At 34.5% G+C, this 10,993-nt stretch overlaps 1 pseudogene; it reads left to right on the top strand.

Moving 5' to 3' along the window:
* Positions 1 to 6,686: 6,686 nt before the first annotated feature.
* On the top strand, positions 6,687 to 10,523 carry LOC144455687 (E3 SUMO-protein ligase KIAA1586 pseudogene; annotated as a pseudogene).
* The last annotated feature ends 470 nt before the right edge of the window (positions 10,524 to 10,993 follow it).

Raw genomic sequence — 10,993 nt, 5'->3', positions numbered from 1 at the left:
TTTTATTGTTACAAACACACTGGCACTTTTTAATAGCCCTCTTACTTTTCCTTCATAAGAAATTTAACTTCAACTTTCCAAAAGGAGAGATTTTTTGCAAAATCATATAAATTATCCATAAAGTAATGAGAAAAACATATATTTTTACAGCCCTGAACTTACATTAATAAATATCCAGATATCCTTTCAAAGGCATCATAAATGATATGAAGTATTAATGTGAAATTGAAATCTTAGACTATAAATACAACAACTTATGTTAATTTCCTGTGCTAGTAGAGAAGATTGAGAATATTGATTCTGTGGAATCAACCTAAAGCATAAGATGAAATATTGTTTTCACCCCAATTATTTCAAGACTCAAAACAATAACCTTTTAACAAACACTCAAAGTGTAACTAAATAGGCAATATATTAAAATGAACAAATGTGGGCTCATCTCTTTTTGAAAAAAATGCAAATATCTGTCTTCAAAGAAACTGAATCCATTTTGTCTGAGAGCATGGTTGGACAAGGAGTTTTTATGTGTTTTGGTGATAGGCAACATAAAACCAGCTTAAAATCTAATCCAATTGCTTTGGGTGAAACACCATAAAATTGGCTGCTTCATAACATGAAGATAATTGGGTCCTCCATACCATATGATCATCAATATATTTGGATGTGAATTTCCATTGGCACTTAAAATCTGATTGTTTATGTAACACCAGCAAACTTGAACAAGGCTATTTAAAATTGTTACATAGGCTTTTTGAAAAATACATTATTGTGAACTAGAGAGAAAAAATATTTCTATATTCAGGTAATCTGGGATGTGAATAGATTTTCTGGTAACTATGTATAAACCATGTTTAAAGAAGATCCTTGTCTAGGGATTAGTCTTTAGAATAGGGACTCCTTATTCTGTAGGAACCTCAGCGCCTATGTTTTTTTTTTTCTCTGAAGGATTTCTTCTTATTCCTTTGCTAAATGTGTAAAACAGAAAACAAGAATATAAATAATATTGATGAAAATTATTATAAGTGGTATAATAAATAGATAAATCTCACCTGAATGGAATAGAATATTGTTTTTCCAAGCATGGTCCATGTAAAAGACCTGTCCAATGCAGCCACATATATCAGATAAAATATAAGCATCTGGCACTACTACAGATGATGCTAGACACTGCATTTCTCAACAAGAGCTATGTCCAGACTCCAAAGTGATTGCATCTGATTTCACCTTTTATGTTAAAGATACTTAATCTGGGGTTTGTGGATTTGATTTTCTAAGTTATTTTAATAACTTTTTCAATATAATTGGTTTCCTTTGTAATCTGATGCATTTATTTGATACATTTAAAATTATTCTGAGAAAAGGTGCACAGATTTTTATCAGATTGTTAAAGGGGCCTATGAAACAAAAACATTTTTGAACCCCTTTTCTATGTAGAAAGGTTCCCTACATCATTACATCAAGGACCTTTGATTTCACCTTCACCATCACAGACCACAACACAACCTTTAAATTTCAAGTTTTAGGGAGGGTCAGAGAGGTTAAGTGATTTGCCCATCGTCATACAAAATAGTGTCAGAGTCAGGATTTGAACAGATACTTTCTTACTCTGTGTTTAGCACTGTAACCATTAAGCAACACTACGTCTTTAAGGAAGGAGATGCACCAGCATAAAATATGGAACTTACCTGGGTATTAGCCTGTAGATATCATCATATGTAGAGCAGACGTGAAACCACCTTGAGCTGTCAAAGCGTGCAGGAGAACTTTTCTCTTGCCCCCTTCTCTAGACTTTCTTCTGAGAACCTGTACCTTACCTCACCCCAATTCAAGGCTAGGTTGATAAAGCAGCTTCATTTAGCAAATGCTATGCATTTGCTTCTCTGAAACCTTCAAAGCTAGTATCAGTTCAGCTGTATTATTCTTGCTGCCTGTTAGGCTGTGTCCAATTTTCTTTTAGGCTGCAGTGTTCTCAAAAACGGACTGAGAAAATTGGACACAGCCTTAACGGCCCAAGAGAACAATGTCCCTATAATCATTTGCTGTTTGGGGGCTGATGCCACAGGTGTTGAACATTGCTAATTAAGCCAAACATGCTTAGTTTTTATACCATAGCATTATTGTTCATGTAAATAATATGGCCTAGACATTTTGCTGATGAGCTCATTTCCTTAGGCTTGGCACCTCAGAACAGAGCAGAATGGCATCATGTTTGTTTTTTGATGATAAAGGATGTTCCTCACAGCCTACTCCTCCCATTTTTCTATTTAGCTTCATCTTTCTTTTTTTTTCCCTTTGAGTTTTGATCCATTCCCCTCCAGACTGTTGTTAGGATGCTTTTGAGCAGTCCCTAGCCTGTTTGTTATGCTTTTCCTCATCCTTTATCCCTACTTACCAATTCAATCTGAAGCAGTCTGTCTCCTGAAGAGCTACAGAAGTGGTTTTTTTTTCCCCCAATATCCCTTGTAGCTATAGTTTCCTATGACAATTTCTCCTTTTTGTTCCATCCTCTTTGTAGGGCTGGATATGGCCCAGCTTCTATGTATCACTCCTTTATGCCAGGGATGAGAAAAAGAGTTGGTAAAAATAAATGTTTTCCTACTGTAAAATAAAAAATGGCATAATGGAAGAAATAGGAGAATAAAATGAGGTTGTCTGTATTTCCCTCTCATTTTTACCTTCTCCAAATTTGGCATGACTATGTCATTTTTCACTAAATTCAAACTTCACCTTGATTATCTCCTTTTTGTTTTGCTTTTCATTTCTTAAAGCAATGCCTTTATATAGAGATAATATAAAAATAAAAGGACCTCTAAGAAACTTTCATAACACCTTTTCACTTATAAAATGGCATCCTGTCAGAGCCAATTTAAAAGATGGACATTTGTAGGAGGGGACAGCTCACCTGACAGGCATGATGGATCTTCCTATCTTCCTATCTAACATTGAGACCTAGTGAAGTAAGGGAACAAAGAAGGTTATTGGATAAACCAAAGTGAGATCAAGAGAGTTAAGGAGAGTTGGAGGACATTTTTAAAGAGCTACTGAAGGACTGTGTTGCTAGTGACAGAAGGGGACAAGTGGGCTACCATTAACAGGGAACTGAATCGTGTGAATAGAAAGGAAGATAATTTTTAAGTATAATTCTCAGTAAATTGGAAAATAAAGAAGTAAATAATAGAAATGATTAGAATATTGCAATCATCACAGTAATGACTACATAATCATCAAATAAGACTTTAACTTAAGGATGAAAAATCAAAATGATTTGGCAGAAGACAGAGATTCATTGAGAAAATCTATGGGTTAGAGAAGAAAAAAAGAAAAAGAAAAAACACCAAGGGCCTTTTTTTCTCAAGTAAGGCAATATTTACCATGGATTAAAAATTTGAAAAGACAAAAGAGAATAGATGCAGAGATACATGATAATCTGTTTTATTTAAAGGACTTTTTTAAGACTGATGAAAAATCCATTTATAATATTGTTCTTACTATAAAACTTTGAATGTAATATAATGGTTATTTTTCAAATTGAATATGTCATGGATATGCGCATATAGACATGTGCAGACATATGCAATACACTATATTTTAAGTTTTAGTCACACTTTCGGGACACCTTGTATAAGTAACAATCTCTAATAATAACAATAGCTGGCATTCATATATAAGTACTTTGATAAGCACTTTACATAAGTTAACTCCTTTGTTCTCACTGAAATATTATAAGGTAGATGCTATTACTCTCATTTTACAAAGGAGGAAACTAAGGCACAGAATGGTTAATTTGTGTGTATGTGTGTTTGTATATGTGATTTTGTACTAATGTAACTGTTTCCATAATGTACGTAGTTCCATTAGGAAATAAGAACTGGCCTTATCTTTTGGTGACAGCCTTGCAAAGACCCTCTTTCTATTTCTTACAGAGAGATACTGACCTGGATCTGTGCTGCCTGCTCAGTGATAACAAGACCAGTTGTCTTCCATCCTTTATAGTACCTCACTCTCCCCAAGGACTAATACACTCTGGCAACACCCTCTTTTGGAGAGCAATTATAGCACACAGTATAGCTTACCCAGTGCTCTGAGGAGTCAGTGAACCATTTGAGATAGAGAAACCTCCTTTCACAAAGCAGTAGGTGGGAGAAGTTCATTAAGAGAAGGAACAAAATAAGAGTACTCAAAAATTGTGTTCCACATTTCCCACTTGAGTTTCTAATTTGAAATCCAATTGAAATCCCAAAATTGGAGGCCTTTGAGGATAACTCAGAAATGTTGTTGCTAAGCAGTCAAGTGGAAAATTTCTTGAATTAGAGGTAGTTGATATTAGGCACATGTCTACTAATCTTTATAAACATAGAAGCCAAATCTAATTTGAAATAGTTGATACATTAGGCCTTAAAAAGACAGTCAATACATACTGGGGTCCTGGGATATAACTAGTAGAGTAGCTTTACATGGAGACAGAGTCCACCATTACCACAGGAGCAAAGACATATTAGACTAAGGTATGGATTTCAGGGCCTTTTTGGTTACTAAACCAAAGCTAATATGACTGCTCCCTCCTCCCCACCTTCTTACCTCCTGACTTTGGAAAAACCTATATCAGCAGCAAGTATGGATGCAGAAACAAGAGCCAAAATAGGAGCCTTTAGAAAATCAGAGACAAAGATCATTATATTTCTCTCTTACTGCTTTTCTTAGATGCACAAAGGTATCACCCTATTACTTTTATGATCCATAAAGTTGGGGAAAACTCATCTCCCTTCCTCCTTCCACACATGCACATTCAGCCTTAACATTACCAAGTATAATTTGTGCTTATTCCTATACCCCAGGTTTCTAACTTATATGATTCTAATTTGCCCTACATATCTTAGGTGAAGCTAAAATTTTCCTTTTTTTATGCTTTCTTAGGTATAGAGACCACCTTATTCTGAAATAACCAGTAATGAATTTATGAATTCCTAGAATTTGCTATATTTTCTATCAATCAAGGCTTATGGAAGGCATGAAAAAGTAAATATTACCCCTTCCCTTAAGACATATATATGTAAGCATAATATATATGTGTACACATACACATGTATATGCCTATATGTATATGTACATATACATATATGTATATGTGCATATATTGTTCTTTCTCAGGCTTACTTCACTTACCCTATAAATTCAACCAGTTTAACCTCTTGGTCACCATAATAGTGGCCTGCTTAGACTATGATTTAAAGAGTAGGAAGGGGCCTTTTGTCCAAGCCTGATGACTTTGAAGTAAATATTGCTTTCCCTAGAGTTTCCTATATTAAAATTAGCACATTATGATACTATTAAATAATTTGCTGTTGTGAATTAGGTTATCAAATTTCTTTCACAGGATGTTAGAATCTTAGAGTTGGAACCTACTTCAGAGACTATATTAATGAAAACTATGCATCACATTGGATAGGTCACTGGACTTGAAGTGAAGACCTGGATTTGAATCCTTGTATAGAAACCATATGATTCTGAACAAGTAATTTAACCTGTCTTAGCCTCAAAGTCCTTATCTGTAAAATAAGTAGTTTTAACTGCATGTCCTCTAAGATCCCTTTCAATTCTAAATCTATGGTCCTGTAAGTATTAATATACATTCTGCTAGTTATTTTTATTGAACAAATAATCCTTCCCACAATGCATCTAAAAAGTTATCCAGCCTTACCTGAAGACATCCAGTAAGGGGGAATCTAGTTCCTCTCAAGGCTACCCATTCCACTTTCGAATAGCTTTAACTATTAGTTAGGTTTTCTTTGCACTACAATTCAAAGTCTAGAAAGAGGCTTGTTGGGAGCCACATACGTATAAAAAAGGAAGGGATTTGCAATATGGAATTGAAGAAGAAGGTGACACAGAATCAGTTTCACCCGATGTGTTTCCTTCCCTTACTTTTCTGTTTTCCAGCAATTTGGGGAAGAACAAAAGGAATTTCAAGTTTGAGAAATCCAGAGGATCTTAGATGCAAACTTATCTTGGCTGTTTGTTGAAATGAAAGCCTATTATTATTATTTAGTATAGAGGTAATGTTTGACAATCAATCATTTGATGAGAATTACAAAGACGTAATTCTTCATTAGGTAAAAAATTAAGGCAAATATGCTGTCCTTGATAAGCAGAACACAGAGGTCAAAAACATAGCCTTAGTGCCTACTATTGCCACTTAATTGGTTGACTTGTATATATTTCAACAGAGTCCATTGCTTGGCACAGTGCCTTCAGTGCTTATCATAATGTGTGGCACTTAGTAGGCAGTCAATGAATGTCTATTGATTGATTGATAATGGCCTTTTGCAGAAAGGACTGTCTTTTTGTAAAACAAATGTATATATTACAATGTAAGCTTAGAAAGTAGAGGCTTTCTTAAATGACAACACTCCCTTATGGAGCACAGAGAACAATGAAGTGTTTTTTTTACCTTTGTCTGATGATGGCATGAATGTATGTGTAAAGGTCTTGAATTTCTTAAATAGTGAATACTTGTTAAGCCTCTGGCATTAAGCTAAAGGAGAAATAGCTGAGACTGTTATGTATCTTGTAGGACAGAGGCAGTATCTCAGCTGATGACTCCAGATGAAGCCAGAAAGTGGAATCAGTGAAACACTTTATGACCTCATGCCCTGTGGAGCCAAGCCTAGCATTGAGCAGCAGTAGCCATGACACCATCTGGAGAACTACCAAGCACAAATTGCATGAGACCAAGAAGGAACAATGGCAGATGGAGACTACAATCCAGGAACACACACCTGGAAGTAACTAGATACTTGGCAAAGACAGCATGCTATACAAGGCCAGCAGGGACAACCTACTGATAGTCATATTACCCAGAAGGTCAAAAACATAGTTTCATATTCACCAAAATATTAAGAGTGGTATTCCTTATAGTAGAAGCAACTACATGATACAGCTGATAGAGTATCTGGCCTGGTGTCAGGAAGATTCATCTTCCTGAGTTCAAATCTCATTTTAGACACTTACTAGCTGTGTGATCCTGGGCAAGTCATTTAACTCTGCCTCAGTTCCTCATCTTTAAAATGAGCTGGAAAAAGAATTGGCAAACCACTCCAGTATATTTGCCAAGCAAACCCCATACATAGAGGCAGACATGACAGAAATGACTGAACAACAGAAACTTTTTATAGTGGCAAAGAGTTCAGCATTAAAAATGTAATCATTGATTGGGTATTATTAAGCAAATAATGGTACAAGATTTTAATATATTACTGCATCACTATTAATATGATGTGTAGAATAAGGAGATTTATATGAACTGGTGTAAAATGAAGTAAGCAGGACCTGTACAACAATAAGCACATGGACTGCAACAATGTGAATTGAAATAACAACATCCAATTAAAATACAATGAATTCTGAAAAAAAAATAATATTAGAAATAGTTCATCTGGGCCTGGTTACATGAACTCATCAAAGCAGTGAGTGATTTTATTTATTATTTCTGTAATGAATTTGTGTTTTGGCTTTCTGCTAACCATTTTTCATCCCTCCTTCCATCCCAAAATTAATTCACCCTGACTGCAAAAACAGAAGCCAACTGAGATTGAGAAGTTCTACCTTACCTATTTTTAATCCACTCATCAACTCTAAATAACATTTTTCCCTTCTTTGATTTTATATTTGCCTTAATATGACTTAACATCCTTCTTTTTCGTGCTTAGCTCATCTTGCAAGTCTTAGTTCATTCTGAGTTCAAGCAATTCCAACATTATAACATTATTCTTAAAAGTGAGGTCCTTGCTTTTGCATCCATCTTCTGTTACTTGACTATGCTTCTGTCATCTGCATGCCTGTTTGACATCTGAAATAGTTGATGAGAGCTACAAAAGCTGCTTAAGTATCTCCAGCAGGGAGTCATCAAACTTACTTCTAATCCTTTTGTCATTACTGTAAAATCTTTCAACTGTCGTTATGTGGGCAGCCATATATCAGAAGCACTAGCTTCTGCCTATCTTGGGAACTCTCATGACTATTACTTAATTTGAAGTATTTGGTAATCGTTCTACTCTTCCTCCATTTTGTCACACCTGTCCACTCCTCAAGTAATTCCCTTAACTAATGTCTGGATTCCCCTCCTTTATGAATCCTAGCTCTTCCTTACAGAATCTTGCTTTGTTTTTTAAAGAAACAATTCATCTGATAACCTGGAAAATGCCACAACATATCTTGAATCCTTTTATTTTCTTTGTAGGTAGGAAGATCAGCCTGCATTTTGCTCAGTGATGAAGCCAGAAACAGACACATTGCCCTCTTTTGATCACTACAATATTCTCTCTACTCTCATTACTTGCTGAGAATAAGATCTATCTTTCGTATTTCTTGCTAATTTTTGCATTGTATAACTGTTACAGCAAACTGTCTGTTGGCATTCTCTACTCTGGAGTTGTCAGTCTTCATTAGGATTTCCTCAAAATGCACCATTTCATTGTCTTCCTATGATTTTATCTTGTTTTTTTTTTAAATTCTCTCTTCTAGTCCGTAGATGAGAGAGACAGAATTATAAGGGGCTCCAGAGGTCATCTAGCCCAACTCCTTATTCTACAGATGAGGAAACTGAAGCCAAGGAATTAAATTATCTTAATTGACTCGATTAAGCAAATTGTCTAAAGTCAGACATAGTGAACATGAAAAGTAAGATTTAAGCATAGATCATTCATCTGCAGAGACAACATTATTTCCATTTTACCACTTCTAATAATTAAAGTCTCAACTTCTTTACAAGTTCCCTGAAATTCTATCTCTAGTCTTCTTCACAATTCACAAAACTTCCTAATCCTTTCTCTTTTAACTTATTTGGATCAATTCTTTCTCTTTGCTCCCTTGACCACAAAACATCTCCCCAAAGCTAGGAATAGAGTTTTTCTCTGTTACAAAAGGAAGCATAAAATCACTGAACATCTGGGGCAATAAAGATTATGAAAGGGAAAGAATGGAGAGAAAAGGGGAAGCAAAGAATGCAAGAGGCAGAATTCCCACAGGGCATTGTGGTGCCTAGAACCATGCTAGGCACTATGTAGCATAAAACATAAGGGGGCCTGCATTCAATCTGACACTTCTCCAGTTCCACATTCACTCTGTACATTGCTTGCTGCCTCAAAGATGAGCTGGCCCAGCACTACAGACAAAGTGGTGCTCAGGATCAGGCTTGGACCCACTCACAAGAGCCAGTGGTTAAATGTTAAGGTAGCTGGCTAGTAGGTTAGTGTCAACCATAGCAGAGAGTAATTGTCTACTTAAATGGTTGTGGCTTTAATAATAAATATTTAAAAGTGAACTTAATTGCTTTTTTTCTCTAATGGTGCTAGTACAATGCTGAGAAAAAGGTCTGGCATAGCTACAAAGTTATTAGAAAATTTTCCTAAAATCACCATTTATCACTATATGAAGTATTTATTATAATTATCACTTTAGGATTCATTGTCTGAAATAAAACAAGTTAATTATTTAAAGATATTTCTGGATAAAATTTATTAACACTTTAATAAGAATTGAACTGAGCTAGAAATTATGGCTAACGAATTTGAAATTGAAAGTATTAAAATTGCTCAAGTACTGGGACCAAGATTAGTGGCATGTAGTTTATGAGTAACTACTGTGGGGTGGAGTATATATTTTGTATTATATATGCATCTTTCTCTTTCTTGTTATGGCTTGGCAAAGAGATTAGCTAACATTAATATCTCACAAAACCTCACTATAATGATTGATATTCTTAAATAATTTTCATTACTTTCAACTGCATTACAATCAAGATCAACTAACATTCACAAAGTATGAAAATTAATCAAAAAAATCATAAGAGCTTTGGAAAATTAAAAGATTTCTACTGGAAAGCATGAATCTCAAGTTGAAGATTAGATGAAATTGGATAATATTCAAGACATTCCATTTAAAAATGTAAATTTAATGCTCTTCCTAGGAATATGTTACTAGAAAATATAATTCAACACATGAGCTTACATCTTTTATCAGACAGAAATAATTATGAAAACACTGTTAATTATTTTGATGTATTAGAATCATCTATATTTCCTTATAAAGAATTAATTTATCATGAATAGCTGGACATATACATATGTGTGTATGGGTATGTTTAGATACACACACACATATGTCCTTATCTAGCATGATTTTTATTTTTGGATTTTGTAGATAATAACATAGAATCAATGTCCCAATCCCTGAAACTATATAAAAAAGCTCAAAAGATAGACCGCACAATTGTTATCCCTAAGGTTGAAGAAGAAAGAGGTTTCAGTTTAATGAAGATCATTTTTACGAGGGCAAGAAATAGTTTAACAGTAGATCACATATCAGGTTTAATGGCATTTTTTAAAAAAGAGCTAGTAGACTTAGATCCAAATCTATTTGTCAAATCATGGTTGAATTGTAACCATAGTCTGTCTATAAACAGAAGAGTTTGGCAAATATCTACAAAAGTATTATGTGATAATCATTTGGCTATATGGAATTTATAAGAAAGAGTATTGAATATTTTATTATTTGTATTAAATTGCTACATGTTCTTTATATTAATAAGACTTATAATAAACTTGTTTACATATCCATGTATGTGTATGTTTATATACAAATAAATACGTTGTACATACATATATACATAATAAATGCATGTGCACTTTTTTCTAGATCTGATCATTAAACATTTAACATCACACTAGAGCTTCTAAGTGATTTATGCCCAACTACAGCTTCAGAACCTGACCTACAACCTGATTGCCACATTTTGCCTCCTAAACTAGACTTCTAGACTCCCCATGTTCTCCCCAGACTCCAATCTCTTCTTCCCATATAATCACAACAAAACATTCCCTCAGGAGACAACCTTAAACAGTTTTCTTTCACTCACCTTCAATGAGACTTTTGTTGAACCATTGATACTCTGCTGGGACTCATCCTCCAAAGGTTAGCATTCTCCCACCCTTTTTTA

Source organism: Phascolarctos cinereus, unplaced genomic scaffold (genome assembly GCF_003287225.1).
Source record: "Phascolarctos cinereus isolate Bilbo 61053 unplaced genomic scaffold, phaCin_HiC Scaffold_2;HRSCAF=192, whole genome shotgun sequence".
Taxonomy (NCBI): domain Eukaryota; kingdom Metazoa; phylum Chordata; class Mammalia; order Diprotodontia; family Phascolarctidae; genus Phascolarctos; species Phascolarctos cinereus.
The sequence above is the reverse complement of the archived record's forward strand: the minus strand, read 5'-3'. Positions and strand labels throughout refer to the sequence as shown.